At 34.6% G+C, this 17,611-nt stretch overlaps 1 long non-coding RNA gene across 1 annotated transcript; it reads right to left on the bottom strand.

Annotated features, from left to right (window-relative positions):
- Positions 1-5,964: 5,964 nt before the first annotated feature.
- Positions 5,965-7,706, bottom strand: LOC140526385 (uncharacterized). The gene is made up of 2 exons (XR_011974347.1): positions 7,639-7,706; positions 5,965-6,140 (listed from the first exon to the last, which is right to left on the bottom strand). It is a non-coding gene; the product is annotated as an uncharacterized lncRNA (long non-coding RNA).
- Positions 7,707-17,611: the final 9,905 nt, after the last annotated feature.

Raw genomic sequence — 17,611 nt, 5'->3', positions numbered from 1 at the left:
GTGGCTTTCCTGCTCTGCTGTGCTGGATGTGTTTTGCTGTGTGCTGTGGGCTCACCCCCGCAAAAGAGATCCTTCCTATCAACCTTCCTGTCTGTGCTGAGCTGTGAATCTACTAGTCTTTCTCCTGTTGGATTCTGCACCTCCAAAATTTGGTCAGATTCTCCTTTTAGAGGTATCTGAGGGAGTTTGTCTAAGAGATAAGGTGTATCTTTTCTCTCACTCTGCCACCTTGGCTCCACCCCAAGAACACCTCTTTACAAACGAAAATTGAACAAATGGAAAAGGATGCACAAAACATAACTGGGAAAACTGGACAGATGGAAAAGGTAGCATAAAAACTAACTAGGAAAATTGGACAAACCGAAAAGAAAGTACAAAAACTAACTGGAGAAAATAATTCCCTAAAAGGAAGAGTTAAGTTAACTGAAGGAAACAACTTGATAAAAATTAGAATTGGGCAAGTAGGAATTAATTACTCAAGAATCAGTCACATACAATCTAAAGAATGAAAAGAAAGAAAAAATGTAAAATATGTAATTAGAAAAACAACTGACATGGAAAATAGATCCAGGAGAGATTTAAGAATTATTGGTCTACCTGAAAGACATTATAAAAAAAAAAGTTTGTACAACACCTTCTAAGAAATAATCAAGGAATACTACCCAGAAGTGATAGATCCTAAGGGCAAAATGCCATCAAAAGAATCCACTGTTTGCCTCCTGAAAGGGATTCCAAACTAAAAATCTCAAGAAATATCGGTGCCAAATTCCAGGACTATCAAGTAAAGGAGACAATATTGCATGCAACCAGAAAGAAACCATTCAAATATCGAGTTATATACAATCAAGATCACACAGGACCTTGAAGCTTCTACATTAAAAGATAAAAGGAATTGGCATTTCATATTCCTTAAGGCAAAGGAGCTGGGTCTACAACCAAGGATCAATTACGCAGAAAAATTCAGTATAACATTTCAGGCAAGGAGATGGACATTCAACGAAATTAAGGATTTCCAGACCTTCCTGACAAAAAGGTCAGAACTCAATAGAAAATTCGATCTTCAAAAGTAAATCTTAAGAAAAGCATAAAAAGGAAAATAGGGGAAAATAAAAACTTATTACTCAATTTAAGGAAACTGTTTACCTCTCTATAAGGGAATATGATACCTCTTAATCTTGAGAAACATCTATTATGAAATATAAAAGTGTTCTACATAGATACAGGGAACGGGTATAAAGTAAATGTTGTGATAACAAAAATGTTGTTTTACCATGTAAAGGGATTGTAAGAGGAGATGTGAAAAGGGCAAAGTAGAAAATGTTAAATAACATCACAGGAAGAAATGTAAAATTATATTAGAATAGAAGGAAAGAAGAGAAGGAGATCAGCTTTGTTTGAGAGGTACTCTTATCTGATGTGGTTCAAGGAGGGAGCAATAAACTCAATTAAGTGTGTTAATCTAAATAGTTCTATAAGCATTAGGTGGAAAAGGGGGAAGAAAGGGGAGGGGAATCTAAAAGGGAGAGCAGTAGTAGTAAGTATAAAGAAGTAAAAGGGAGGGGTTCTGAAAGAAGGAAGGGAAGACAGTGGGAGTGGTGGTCAAAGGTGAAAACTCTACTGAGGACAAGAAAGGAGACGCTAGAACTAAAAGCACAAACGGTGGGAAAGAGGATGTTGGGAAAGACTCAGACTGTAATCATAAATGTGAATGTGAATGGAATGAACTCTGTCATAAAACAGAGATGGATAGCAGAATGGATTAAAAGCTATAATGCAGCAATCTGTTGTTTACAAGAAACACATTTGAAACAGAGATACACACAGGGTAAAGGTCAAAGGATGTAGCAGAATATATTGTGCTTCAGATGATGTAAGAAAAGCAGGTGTAGCAAGCCTAATCTCAGACAAAGCAAAAGCAGAATTAGATTTTGCTAATCAAAAGAGATAAGGGAGGAAATTATATTCTGCTAAAAGGCACCATAGAAAATGAATTAATATCATTACTAATTACGTATGCTCCGAATGTATCCAAATAGAGAAGAATTAGAGAATAATTTGGGGGAGTTCCAGGAAGAAATAGACACAAAAGTATACTAGTGGGGGACTTCAACCTCCCCCTTTCTGAACTTGATAAGTCTAACCTCAAAATAAATAAGAAAGAGTTTATGGAGTTAAATAAAACTCTTGATAAGGTCAATATGATAGATCTCTGGAGAAAATTGAATTGGGATGGAAAGTAATACAACATTTTCTCAGCAGTACAAGGCAAATATACAAAACTTTATCGTGTTCTAGGGCATAGAAACCTCATAATGTAGTGCTTAAAGTCAGAGATAGTCAATGCGTCCTTCTAAGGCCATAATGCAATAATAGGTTTTATAATAAAACACTATGGAAAGATAAGTTGATTCAACCATTGTGGAGAGCAATTTGGAACTATGCCCAAAGGACTGCAAAAATATGTATACCCTTTGACTCAGCAATATAGTTTCTAGGACTGTATCCTCAAGAGATCATAAAAATGGAAGAGGGTCCTACACGTACAAAAATATTTATGGTAGCACTCTTTGTGGTGATCAAAAACTGGAAATCAAGGGGATACCCATCAATTGATGAAGAACTGAATAAATTATGGCATATGAATATAATGGATTACTATTGTGCTATAAGAAAGGATGAACAGAAAGACTTCAAAGAGGCCTGGAAATACTTATATGATCTGATACTGAGTGAAAGGAGCAGACCCTGGAGAACTTTGTGTACAGAAACGACCACAGTGTGAGAGAATTTATTCTGGTAGACTTGGAAGTTCATTGCAATGCAAGGACTTAAAAAAATTCTCTATGGTATTTTAAGGAAAAATGTTTTCCATATCCAGAGAAAGAACTATCGAGTTCAATCACAAACTATAGCAGATCATTGTTGTGTGTCTGTGTTTATTACATTATGATTTGCTATATGACTTCTCCCATTCGTTTTAATTCTTCTACACAGCATGACTATAGCGAAAATGTGTTTAGTAGGAATGTATGTGTGGTACTTATATAAAATTGTATGCCATCTCAGTAGGGAGGGCGAAGGTAGAGGAGATGTATGGGGAAAAAAAAACTACTTTATATGATAGTAATTATGGAACAGTGAAAATAAATAAATTTAATAATTTAAAAAGTAAAATTAAGGGGTGAGAGAGGAATATATTGGGAGGTGAAAGGGAGAGATGGAATGGGGCAAATTATCACTCATAAAGGAGTCAATAAAAAGCTTTTTCAATGGAGGGGCAAAGGTGAAATGTGAGAGGGGAAAAGTGAAGCTTATTTTCATCATATTTGGTTCAAGGAAGGAACACCATGCACACTCAGTTTGGTATGAAAACCTAACTTATAAGACAGGAAAATGGGGGAGAAGGGGATAAGGGGGCGGGGGATATGATAGAAAGGAGAACAAATGGAAGTAGGGAGCAATTAGAAGAAACATAAGGACAGCCCAGTGGAATAGGTTAGGTAGTCAAGTCATAGTAGTTAATGAATATAGCACTCTAGTATTTGATAAACTCAACGACTGCAGCTTCTTGGATAAGAATACACTGTTTGCCAAGAATTGCTGGGAAACTGGATAACAGTATCAAGGAAACTGAGCATACACCCATGTCTTATACAGTACACTAGAGTAAAGTCCAAATGCGTATTCCATCTAGGTATGAACAAATTAGGGGAGTAAGAATAGTCTATCTGTCAGATTTATGGAGAATGTATAAATTTATGACCCTACAAGAGACAGAGAATTTTATGAATTGCAAAATGGCTAATTTTGATTATATCAGATTGAAAAGTTTTTGCATGTACAATTTCAATGCAACCAAGATTAGGAGGAAATCAAAAAACTGGGTAAGAAGTTTTGCAACTATTGTCTGTGATAAAGGCCTCATTTCTAGTAGTGAGTCAAATGTACAAGAATGCAAGTCATTCCCCAACTGATAAATGGTAAAAGGATATGAACAGGGAATTTTCAGAGGAATAAATTAAATCTATCCATAATCATATGAAAACATGCTCTAAATCACTATTGATTAGAGATATGCAGATCAAAACAACTCTGAGGTACCACTTCACACCTATCAGATTGGCTAACATGACAAAACAGGAAGATGACAAAGTCTGGAGAAGATATGGGAGATTTGGAAAGCTAGTTCATTGGTGGTGGAGCTGTGAGCTTATCCACATCATTCTGGAGATCAATTTGGAACTATGCCCAAAGGGCTTAAAATATGTACATACCCTTTGATCTAACAGTATTGCTTTTGGGACTCTACCCCAAAAGGATCGTAGAAATGGCAAAAGGTCCCACATGTGCAAAAACATTTATAGAAATCTGTTTCTGTTGGCCAAAAACTGGAAATCCAGGGGATGCCCATCAATTGGGGAATGGCTGAACAAGTTGTGGTATATGAATTTGATGGAATACTATTGTGCTATGGGAAATATGTACAGGAAGACTTCAGAGAGGCCTTGAAAGACATATATGAAATAATGTTGAGTGTATGTAGTAGAACCAGATGAACTTAGTACACAGCAACAATGACAGTGTAGGAAGAATTTTTTTTTTTCTGGTAGACTTAGTACCTCATTGAAATGCATGGACTTAAAAAATTTCCAATGGGCCCTTGAGGTAAATGTCTTCCACATCCAGAGAAAAACTGTGCAATTGGATCACAGATAGAAAAAGACCCTTTTCTTTTTTATTATGTTTTGTTTTGTTTTGCTTTATGGTTTTTCTCATTCATTTTAATTCTTCTATGAAACATGCATTTAATAAGAATGTAGACTTAGAACCTACACAAGATTGTACACTGTCTCAGGGAGGGAGTGAAGGGAAGGAATAGGATGGGTGTGGGAAATAAGGGTGAGAAAGTGGAAAATTATGTATATGGAAGTGATTGCCCAACACTAAAAACAAATGAAATAATTCAATTTAAAATATATCTGAGAGGGGAAGACACTTTGAGTTTCTAACCAAAACAGAAGAAAATGTTATTAATTCTGAGCCAATCAGTGCCCAAACGATGACTAAGTGTGATTTTGTCTGGGATCAGAGTCATTCGGAATTAAGGCTGGTCTTTAAGAGAAAACACAACAAAACACAAAGATTCAGAGATTAAAAATTGCATTTCCCTCGAACAAAGCACTTGCAGGTAAGATAAGTCAATCACTGAATGGGCACTGCCTCCGTCAAAGTGAGACTGGTTAAATACCTTAGCTGGAAAAGGCCAAGGTCCTCCATTGAATCTTGGGATGTCTGAAGTTGTCGTGGTCCATATCTGGTCACCGAACCCAGATGGCAATGGAGGAGAAAGGGAGTCTGAGGAGAAAGTGAGCCTGGTGACTTTGCACAACCCTCCCTCATTTAAATCGAATTAACCTTCCTGTCATGTCATTCCCTCCCTGATGTCTTGGTCCTCTTCAAGAATGAGGGACAAAAAGCAGCAACAAATCAATCAGCAAGCAACTTCATGTTACATTTTGATTTTGCACCATATGTTAACTTTGCATATGATTTTGTATTTTAGGTGTATTTCTTTTATCCATCAAATTGCTATATAATCTATTATTTACTCTTTGGTAATATAAATGAAAACATTCCAACAACAGTAAAGCTTATCATCCTACAGCTTGTAGTTCTTTCCAACCAATCTTGTTATGTTACAATCACATGTACTACTTTTCAGACTTCCATTTTCCTTCCTTCTTTTTTCTTATTCTTTTTCCTGTTAATGTTTTCCTCATTTTCTGCTTCCCTGCCTTTTCCACCTCTTCTTTGTCTTGTTTCTCCAACTTCATCCTTATTGTTGGTGCTGTTCTTCTTCCTTCTTGTTAGTTACTTAGTTTTTTGTTCTTCTTCTTCTTGTTGTTCCTCCTCTTTCACCTCCTTGTTGTTGTATTGTTATTCTTCTTCTCCCGTGTTGTTGGTGTTGTTTATGCTCTACTTTCTTGTTGTGGCTGTTTTTTTTCCTTGCTGTTGTTCTTCGTCATCATTGATGGTGATGTTGCTCTTCTTGCTGTTGCTGTTGCTGGGGTTGTGGTTCTTATACTTCTGGTTCTTATTCCTCTTGTTCTTCCTCTTCTCATCTTCTTTTTCTTCCCCACCTACACCCGGAGAGTAAGAAACAGATATTTTGTTTGAAAACAGGTGCTTTGCTTCTCAATCTAGCTCTTTTTCCACTATTGCACACTGTACTTTGATTGCATGTTGAATGACTTGATTTCATTGATGTTTCTTTTTTAATTATTGAAACTCATTACCTTAACACATCTATTTCTGATATGATTGACTTGAGGTTATTCTTGGTGAGCATACTTCAAATTTTAATATATTCCTTTCATTAATTCTCGGTTTCTGCTTTCAGGACTTTGTCGTTACAAGAAAAAATATAAAAATTCATGATTTTTATTGATTTTTTCTAAGATATAAAATATATTATTTTACATGTTTTAAATTCAGAACTGTTTGCTTTTGTAATTTTGTTGCTTTGGAAATATTTTTATCTCAAGTGTTTATACACTTTTCCATCTCTGTTTTTCCTTCTGTCTTTGTATTTTTGACTGCAGGTCCTTTTGTCTTATTTATCCCATGAATTTATCAAATTTCCCACTGGTTTCACTTTTTAAAAAAAATCTATTGTATTTATTTTTTTAATTCTTAGTTCAGAACTCTAACTGCTATGTTATTCCCTATCCCGATTTTTCTTTCTTTTTTTTTTTTTAACATTTACAAATTGCACTTTTAGTTTCTGTACATATCATATCAATATTATAGTTGTGTAGTAAATATATCATCCCTGTGGTTTCTGGAATTTGCCAGATAATACCAATTAAGTTTGTGTTTTTGTAATTGTTGGTGTGAACTACAATGTCACTTTCATCACCCTTCTAAGTTTTGTTACAAGTTTTATATGACAATTTCCTTTTATTGAATTATTTCTTTTCTCCTTTTTGCTATTTGAGTATGCTTTGTACATTTCAAGTTCTTTCTTTGTGATTGTACAGAACTAAGCTTCATTTTGGTACTTAATACCTCAACATTCAATCAGAGTCTTTACTAGTTTATTTTACCCTCAAATAGAAAGCAAATTCAATTAATATAGGGGAAGGTAGAGAGTGAAATGTCTCGAACAGTAAGATTGGCGTCAGGGAGAACAGAGATAAATGTGGTCTTAAGCACTTAATGTTTGTGTTATCTTGAATCACTTAACCTTTATTTGCTTTAATTTCATCAATTGTAAAATGGGTATAAATTGCAATTTTATGGGGCCATGTATAGACTGCTGGGTTTTGTGTCAGAAAGAACCTAAGTTCAAATGCAACCACAAACTACTTTAACATATTTGCCAAAACAAAAAAAAAGAAACCACTGTGTCACGAAGATTTTGACATAACCAAACAGCAACAATGAAAATGGAAGATAATGATATATCCCAGAATTACAGTGAGGATAAACTGAGACGATATTTATAAAGCACTTAATACATTGCTTGACACATGACTCTATAAAATGCTATTAATATAATAATAGTATTAGCATTTTGTATTGATTAAATAATGATGGAATCGAAAATGTGCCCCACCTTAGTAAACCTTGACTTACTGTTGTTTGTGCAGAACGGAGAGAGGATGATCCTTAGGACGGCTTCAAGATTTCTAGGAGGAAGAAGAGCAAAAAACTAAAACAAAGATTTTTATTAGAGAAAGAAATAAGTGTTCTGGTGATTTTTTGCCAGGGAGTTGTGTGAAGACGTGGAGAAACATTTAGTCATGGAACTCTCTGAGGTAATGAAATATTTTGACTAAGGCATATTCCTTGCCCAAGCATATTTTTCATATACACCTTAATATCATTTAGTATTTAATTACAGCTAATACAACTTTCATCAAGATGCTTTAAACTTGTGGCTATAATATTAGATTGAATTATGTTTCCTGCAATGTCTTCCATTCCTAGATACTTAGGCTAGTTGGTTTGCTCCTGTTTTCCACAAGTTTATAGTTCACTGTTGCCTGTCAGCTCCCCATTATATACATGGCCATTTTGCAGACCAAATGACATATATCGCAGCTGGATCCTTGGTCTTCTTAGCTGTCTCCACTCCTGCATTGACCAGGCAGGGAGAGGGAGGAGGAAAAAGGGATCGAGAGAAGAGGAAAAGAGTGAGAAAGGAGGGAAGGAGAGAAGAAGAAGGAGAGAAAGGTAAAGAAAGGGAGAGTAGGGGAAGGGGAAGAGAGGAAGGGGAATGAAGAAAAAAGGAAAGGTTAATGAGTCAACTTCTTGAATTAAGTACTATGTACATTAGTAAGCAGTAATATTGAACTTAAACCAACTTCCAATGACCCAAAACATTTACGTAGCAAAATTAAAACAATTGTGTTTTCATCCTTTTCTTTCCTAAAATATTAACATATTATATATTTGAGGAAAATATGAGTTTATGTGTATGCATGTATACAAATGTGTGTATGTATATGTGTGCATTGGGGTGAGGGAGATTTTATCTATGAACGTGGAAGACAGAACTGAACTTGTGAAAATCTTAAAATCAGCATGTTATAGAGTTTGTTTGGGGGGTTCACTGTTGCAGAAACAGGAGTGACACAGTGTTCGTTCCCAAACTTAGTTCACATTTAAAAGTAGTCCTCCTTCTAATTTTTGTCTTCCTTTTGTTAACTTTGTGCCTTTTCCCTGGTCTCCAAAACTAGTTGCCTCACAGTCTCACATATCTTTACAAAGATAAAGTTTCTAGACAATCAATAAAACTTCATCTACTATGTATTTTGATTTATTATTCTTTATTATACACAAATGAGAGAATATTCTCTACTGCTTCTACTAGAAGCAAGAATTTTTAGTGCTTTTATATTTCCTTCCATTGACTTATTTTCAAATTTGAAATCTACCTTCTTGGAGCTTGTGATACTACTTTTTAAATACTTAAATAATTTTATGTGCCTAAGTTTTCCTTGACTTGTCAAGAAATAATGTTGTAGGTTACATATATACCTCTATATCCCTTCAGAAATTTTTACATAATAATCCCTTACCCTGGAGGGAATAACTTGATCATAGTTCTTATTAATTAAAAAGTACCACACAGGAAAAAGAAATTCTTATTTAAAGATTAACAATTATATACAATCCTATGTGGAATGAAGCTTTAGGGTTTGACTTCTTTCAAAGCTATGGCATCAATCATAGTTCCCAAATTAATCATTTTCAGTTTTCTTCTTTGGAGATCCACAAGGAAATATTTCGAAATGAAATATTTTGAAAAAATATCAAACTAAGTAAACCTCTTTGTTAAATATCAGTTGCCATTTTCGTATAAATATTATTAGTCTCACACAGATAAAAGCCTTTTGAAATTCTATTTTAAAAAAATGTAGTGAATAGATATCTGGCTTTGAAGTAAGAAACATGTGAATTCCAGACCTGTCTTAATGTGGTTGTTTATCTTTGAGCAAGGCTCCTAACTTCTTATTGCCCTCAGACAGTTTTCTATGACTAAACAATAAAGAAGTATGTAAGATCTAAATTTACAGAGGATATTTTCAGACCAAGGAGTTCCTATGTGGAAGAAATTGACATGGCATGCTCTAAAGATCACTGGAATTGAAATTAGATGGTTAAGTGTCAAGCTGTGGGTCTATTATATGCTATCTGTGTGATTTATATAAATCACTTACCACCTGCATCATTGTTTAATCGAAGTATAATTGAGGGAGTTAATTCAATGACCTCACAAATTATTCCTATTTTAAAATATATGACACTGTGATCCTACAACCCTCAATAACACACAGAAAAAAATCTGGTTGTCATAATAATATATAATAATTAATAAATAGGTAATGATTATACTATCAATAAGCTAGTATTCTGTATGTGTCTACAATGTGCTATGTAACTGGCACTCTAATTTCCAGAGGAATTTAGCATATAATTATTTTTTAAATTCATTTAAAGTACATAGAAAAGTTTCGAAGTATGATTTTGAAGGTGACATACTAACAGGAGAGACAAGCAAGGTGGTAGAGGAGGCATTTGAGATAAGCTTTGAAGAAAATTAGGGTTTGTAAAAGTTTGAAATGTGAAAGGAGGGCATTCCAGGCACAGATAACAGACTGTGAAAAGGTACCACATGGAAGATGGAATGTCTTTATTCATTAGAATGTGAGTTTCTTGTAAATATGAATTCTTTCACCCTTTATACTTGCTTCTCCAGTGCTTGCTTTACTATTTGTCAAATAGTGGAAATATTAAATACATTCGATGATTAAGGAATTTTTATTTTTTTAAAGGCTGATTGAAATTCTTTTCTTAGAATGAGATAAAGGGTTTTAACATTATGTAAGACTATTTGAGGAATGTATGAAGAATGGGTAAATGAATAAACAAAACAATTGTTTATTAAACTCTTGCTATGTGCTAAGAAATGAGCTAAGTTTTGGGGATGCAAAATGGAAAGTAAGTCATTTCCTGGTCTCAGGAATCTTACATTTTAGGGGGAAATACTACTTACATAAATTTTCAGCTGCAATTCAGATGAAATATTCCCACAGTTTTGCTACGTATTGGCAGATCATATGTTAATGCCTATTTAATGTCATTTCCACTCACAAAATCATATCAGTGACTGATATTGAACAATTTGCCAAGGTCAAGGACATTGGGGGCAATAATTTTCTTTCCTAGCATTTTAATATGTAGATGTAAAAACTTCAAGAGTAATTGCCAAAATGCATTTCCAAATGGATTACTTTATAGGAAGCTAGCTAAAGGTACTGGGAAGTAAGAATTGCAATTCCCAAAGTACTTTTGTTCAGGGATTTTGAATTTATCCGCCAGAGTTAGGGGAAATGGCCTTCAGGGTGCGAAATGCATATGGTTTGGCTTGTTTGATGCATATTGTCTCGTTTTTCTCTCTCATGCTGTCTTGCTGTTTCAGCTAAACCCTGTGAGTGGAAATTGGTTGACATTTTACAGGGACAGCTAATTTTCTACATAAGAATTCATTCCCCAGATGTGGGCTGGGCTAGAAGCAGGGTTTCAGAATTTGAGACTTTGCTGTCATTCTCAGGGGTACTGTACTTACCTGTCTGTCTGGATGAATTGTTTATTAATTGTCACTGGTGTTGCTGAGGACAATGAGTTCTTTCCCTCCAATGATTTCACTTTTCAGTGCTAGTTGCACAGGCTGAGAAAACCTGGTAGTTTGGAGAACACTGATATTCCTAAAACTCTTGAACATTAAGTCTTGGAATTTTTCCATCTAGGTCTGAGGGGTGACGGTTATCAAACAGATTAGACTTGCCTGGTACAACCTGTCTCCTTTCTCTTTTTCCACTTGTTCTGCTGCTTCAGCTAGATCTAATCAGGTGATACAGTATGGGTTCCAGTCCTTATCTAAATCACTTTATTACTATGTGGCACCTGGCATTTCTTCTTAATCAATAAAACGATTGATTAAGTACTTCGTATGTGCCTGATATGGAAATAAACACTTGTAATACATAGGAAGGCAAAATCAATACAATAAAATAAACAAATCCTCCCTCAAGGAGTTTATATTCTACTGGAGAGATATGGAATGTAAAATGGCATAAAGCAATGAAGAAATTTTGGATTTTTTTAACTTGGATGTGGAATATTTTGGGGAAACCAATAAAAAGGTACTCTTAAAGAGACCCTGCTTACTTTCAAATTTATTAATTTATTTGTCTGCAGTTTTCAACAATCACTTCCATAAGTTCCAAGTTTCTCCCTCTCTATTCTCCCTCTCTCCACAAGCCTGCATGCAATCTTATGTGGGTTATACATATGCATTCCAATTGAACACATGTTCACATTAGCCATGTTGCAAAGAAGAATTAAAATGAATAGGGGAAACTATGAGAAAAAACAAAACATAACAATGGAGAAAATAGTATGCATAATTCTGACTCCATAGTTCTTTCTCTGGAAGTGGATGGCATTCTGCATCATGAGTCCTTTGGAAATGTTTTACATCTCTGCATGGCTGTGAAGGGCTAAGTCTATCCAAAAGAGTCCCCAAACATTGTGACTGTTACTATGTATAATGTTCTCCTGGCTCTGTTCCCTTCACTTGTCAGCAGTTCAAATATATCTTTACAGGATTTTCTGAAGTCTGCCTGTTCACCATTTCTTATACACAATAGTATTCCATTACATTCATATACCGCAATATGTTCAACCATTCCCCAACTGATGGGCATCAATTCAGTTTCCATTTCTTGACCACCACAAAACGAACAGCTATACATATATTTGTACATGTGGGTCTTTTTGCATTTTTATGATCTCTTAGGAGACAGCCCTAAAGATGATATAGCAGGGTCAAAGGGTATGAACATATGTATTGCTCTTTGAGCATAGTTAAATATTTCTTTACAAAATGGTTGGATAGGGGGCAGGGCCAAGATGGCGGAGTAGAAAGATGCACATACACTAGCTCTTGCCCCACAGCCCATAAAATATCTGTAAAGAAGAACTCTAAACAAATTCTAGAGCAGCAGAAGCCAAAGAACAACGGAGTACAGGGATTTCTAGCCTAGACTGACTTCAAAGATTGATGGGAAAGTCTGTCCCACTTGGCCATACGGCACTGAGAGGAGAAGATCCGAGAAGGCTTCAGGGACAGAATACCCAGTGGCAGCGCAGATTACTCAACCCAGAGATGCCAAAAGTCAGTGAGAAGGTCTTTTTGGCTTTCCTAGAAGGGAACAGGGTATCCCCACAACTAGGCCTTCCTCAGGTGGCAGCAGTGGAGGAAGCAGCAGACAAGGCTCCCAAAGCAGGCAGTAGCCTACATCCATTGTTGAAGGTCTCAGCATAAACCCCCTGAGGAAACTGAGCTCTGTGTGGCAGCCCTGCCGCTACCTGAGCAGCTGATGTTAATCTCACACAGAATAGTGGTCCTAACCCTGCCTAAAGCCCTTGAGGGTTTGGAGCAGCTCATCTGAATCTCAACACACAGTGCTGGCTTGCAGAACTTGAGGAGAGAGAGCTGTGGAGAGGAAACTCAGAAGTCAAGTAACTGGCTGGGAAAATGCCCAAAAAAGGGAAAAAATAAGACCATAGAAAGTTACTTGTTTGGGGAACAAGTGTCTCCCCCCACCCTTCCAGATGAAGAAGAACAAGGCATAGTGTCAGAAGAAGTCAAGTCCTCTGCCTCCAGGCCATCCAAAGGGAACTTAAACTGGGCTCAGACAATAGTAGAGCTTAACAAAATAAGTCAGCAGCTTACTAAAGGGGAACCAAAAAAATTCTGAGGAAAATAACAGCTTTAAAAAGAGACTAACTCAATTAAAAAAAGAGGTCCAAAAAGCCAATGACGAGAAGGAGGTTTTAAAAAGCAAAATTAGCTAAATGGAGGAGAAGGTCCAAAAGCTCAGTGAACAAAATAATTCGTTGAAAGATATAATTGAGTTTAGGTAAATGAATGACTATGAGTTGAACCAAGCACTTAGTAAACAAACCCTAAAGTTTGAAAAATGCAAGACAATGTGAAACATCTCACTGGAAAAACAACTGACCTGGAAAATAGATCCAGGAGATATAATTTTAAATTACGGACTACGTAAAAGCCATGATCAAAAAAAGAGCCCAGACATCATCTTCCATGAAATTATCAAGGAAAAGTGCCCTGATATTCTAGAACCAGAGGGCAAAATAAATATTGAAAGAATCCGCTGATCACCTCCTGAAAGAGACACTAAAAGAGAAACTCCTAGGAATATTGTGGCCAAATTTCAGAGTTCCCAGATCAAGGAGAAAATATTGCAAGCAATTAGAAAGAAGCAATTCAAGCATTGTGCAAGTACAATCAGGATAGCACAGGATATGGCAGCTTCAGCATTAAGTGATCGAAGGGCTTGGAATGGGATATTTCAGAGGTCAAAGGAAGTGGGATTGAAACCAAGAATCACCTACCCAGCAAATCAGAGTATAATACTTCAAGGGAATAAATGATATAGAGGACTTCCAATCATTCATACTGAGAACAAGATCAGATCTGTATAGAAAATCTGACTTCTCAAGCCATGAATCACAAGAAGCATGAAAAGGTAAACCAGAAAGAAAAATCATAAAAGAATCTCTAATGCTGAACTGTTTGCATAACTACATGGAAAGAAAATATTTATAATTTATAATTTATAATTCTTGAATCTTTTCTCAGTATTTGGGTAGGTGGAGAGATTGTACATACATACACACACACACGTAAACACACACACATGATATATATATATATATATATATATATATATATATATATATATATATATATATATATATATATATATATATATGTATGGAGTACAGAGTGTGTTGAATCAGAAGAAATGACATCCACACCAAAAAAAAAAAAAAAATTGTTGGCTCAGCTCACAGCTCCACCAACAATGAATTAATGTTCTAATTCTCCCACCTTTCTCCATCATGTATCGCTTTTTTTTTTTCAGTTTTGTCATGTCAGCCAATCTGATAGGTGTGATGTGGTACTTCAGAATTGTTTTGATTCGCATCACTCTAATAAACAGTGATTCAGAGCATTTTTATATGAATATAGATAGATTCAAATTCTTCTTCTGAAAAACGTCTGTTCATATTCTATGATCATTTATCATCTGGGGAATGGCTTATATTCTTGTAAATTTGACTCAGTTCTCTAAATATTTTAGAAATGAGACCTTTATCACAGACACTGGTTGTAAAAATTCTTTTCCAGTTACCTGCATCTTTCCTAATCTTGGCTACATTGGCTTTGTTTGTTCAAAAACTTTTCAATTTGGTGTAATTAAAGTTATCTATTTTGCATTTCTTAATATTCTTTACCTCTTTTTTGGTCATTAATTAATCCATTCTCGACATATCTGACAAATAATCTATTCTTTGTTCCCATAGTTTGTTTATAGTACCACAGTTAATACATAGATCTGTGTCCATTTGGGATTTATTCAGGTATACAGTGTCAGGTATTGATCCATGCCCAGCTTCTGACAAGCTATTTTCCAGTTTCATTGGCAGTTTTAATCAAAAAATTAGTTCTTATTCCAAAACATGGGGTCCTCGGGTTTATAAAAAAGTAGATTGCTCTATTCATTTACTACTGTATTCAGTACCTAACCTCTTCTACTGATTGACCCCACTATTTCTTAGCCAGTATCAAATGGATTGAATGATTGCTGCTCTATAATACAATGTACGACCTGGTATGTTTAGGCTACCTTTCCTAGACTTCTTTGCATTAATTCCCTTGATATTCTGTACCTTTTATTTTTCAGATGAATTTTGATACTATTTTAACCAGTTCTACAAAATATTTCTTTTAGTTTTTTTTGGCATGGAACTGAAGAAGCCAATTAATTGAGGTATAATTTTCATTTTTATTACATTTGCTTGGCCTCCCCATAAGCAACTGATGTTTTTCCAATTATTTAGATCTGACTTTATCTGTGTGAAAAGTGTTTTGTAATTGTTTTTATATAGTCCCTTGGTTTATTTTGGAAGATGGACTTTCAAATATTTCTTAGTGTCTATAGTAACTTTAAATGTGATTTATCTCTTCCTCTTGTTGTTAGGCTTTGTTAGCAATATGCAGAAATTGAGATGATTTATGTAGGTTTATTTTGTATCTTGCAACTTTGTTAAAGTTGTTTACTATTTGAAAGAGTTTTTTACTTTATTCCCTGGGATTCTCTAAGTATATCATCATATTGTCTGCAAAAAGTAGTAACTTAGTTTCTTCTTTGCCCATTCTAATTTCTTCTATTTCTTTTCCTTATGTTGTTGCTAAAACTAACATTGCTAGCACCATGCTGAGTAATAGTGGTTATAATGGACGTCCTTGTTTCATCCCTGATCATATTGGAAATGCATCTAGTTTACGACCATTACATATAACGCTTGCTAATGGTTGTAGCTAGATACTACTTATTATTTTAGTGAAGTTTCCATTTATTCTTATGTTCTCCAGTGTTTTCAACAGGAATAGGTGGTGGGAATTGTCAAAAGCTTTTTCTGCATCTATTGAGATAACCATATTGTTTCTGTTAGTTTTGTTCTTGATAAGATCAATTATGCTTAGAGTTTTCCAAATATTGAACGAATCTTGCATTCCTGGTATGAATCCTACCTGATCAAAGTGTATTATTCTCATGATAATATGCAGTAATCTTATTATTATTATTAAATTTAAAAGTTTTGCAACTGTATTTATTAGGTAAATTAGTTTATAGTTTTCTATGTTTGGGCTCTTTCTGGTTTAGGTATCAGCAATAAATTTATATCAGGAAAGCAATTTCATAGGACTCTTTCTTTGTTAATTTTCCCTAATAGTCTGCACAGTATTACAATTTGCTCTTTTTGACATGATCAATAGAATTTACTTGTAAATCCATCGGACCCTGGAGATTTTTTTCCTAGGCAGTTATTTAATGGCTTGTTGAATTTGTTTTTCTACAATGGTATTATTTAATTATTTTCCTTCATCTTCTGTAATCTGGCAATTTATATTTTTATAAATATTGTTACATTTCACTGAGATCGTCAAATTTATGGGCATAACGTTGTACTACATAATTCATTTTTTTGTTTTATTGTCAAATTTATGGGCATACTATTATACTACACAATTTCTAATTTTTGCTTTAATTTCCACTTCATTGGAGGTGAATTTGCCTGTTTCCTTTCTGGTACTGATAATTTGCTTTCCTCTTTTATTTTTTAAGGAAATTGCCCAAAAGCTTTTCAATCTAAATGATTCTCCTAAAAAATAGCTATTAATTTTATTTATTATTCAACAATTTTCTTAATTTCAATTGTATTAATCTCTCCTTTGGTTATCAGTAGTTCTAATCTGTCATTAAATTGGGATTTTCAGTTTGCTGCTTTTCTAGTTTTTTTTTAGTTGCACATCCAATTCGTTAATTTCCTCTTTCTCTATTTTATTCATGTAAGCATTCAGAGATATTAAACTTCCCCTAATAACTGCTACCACTGCATCTCATAAATTTTGGTAGGTTGCCTTATTATTGTTGTTCTCCTGAATGAAGTTAATGATTGTTTCTAGGATTTGTTATTTGCCCATTCATTCTTTAGGATTAGGTTATTTAGCTTACAATTAAGTTGTAGTCTACCTTTCCATGGACTTTTCTATGTATAATTTTTATTTTTTAAATTTATTTTAGCACAGTTTATAACAGATAAAGCAATTCAAACTTTTGGTCAGGTGATACATCTTTTTAAAGCATTTGCAATATGGAGCACAAAAAAATTATTTTTTAAACATAAGCCAACTGAAACACAGATAATATTTATGTTGCTAACTTCACAATCTCTTGATCTAATTGTCTCCACGGTATTACTGAGAATAAAAGGACCCTAACTTAATGTTGTTGGTCTAAAGTCCTATGCCTAATAGCTTAATTTTAGACAGCCTCGGATGTTCCTCTACCCATAATCTATAATTGAATAAATCTGGTATTAAGCTTACAAACCTTTTGACTATAGGAAATTGCCACCAAGAGTAGGAACATTGCAGGGA

The sequence above is a fragment of the Notamacropus eugenii genome, chromosome 2 (genome assembly GCF_028372415.1).
Source record: "Notamacropus eugenii isolate mMacEug1 chromosome 2, mMacEug1.pri_v2, whole genome shotgun sequence".
NCBI classification, from domain to species: Eukaryota; Metazoa; Chordata; class Mammalia; order Diprotodontia; family Macropodidae; genus Notamacropus; species Notamacropus eugenii.
The sequence above is the reverse complement of the archived record's forward strand: the minus strand, read 5'-3'. Positions and strand labels throughout refer to the sequence as shown.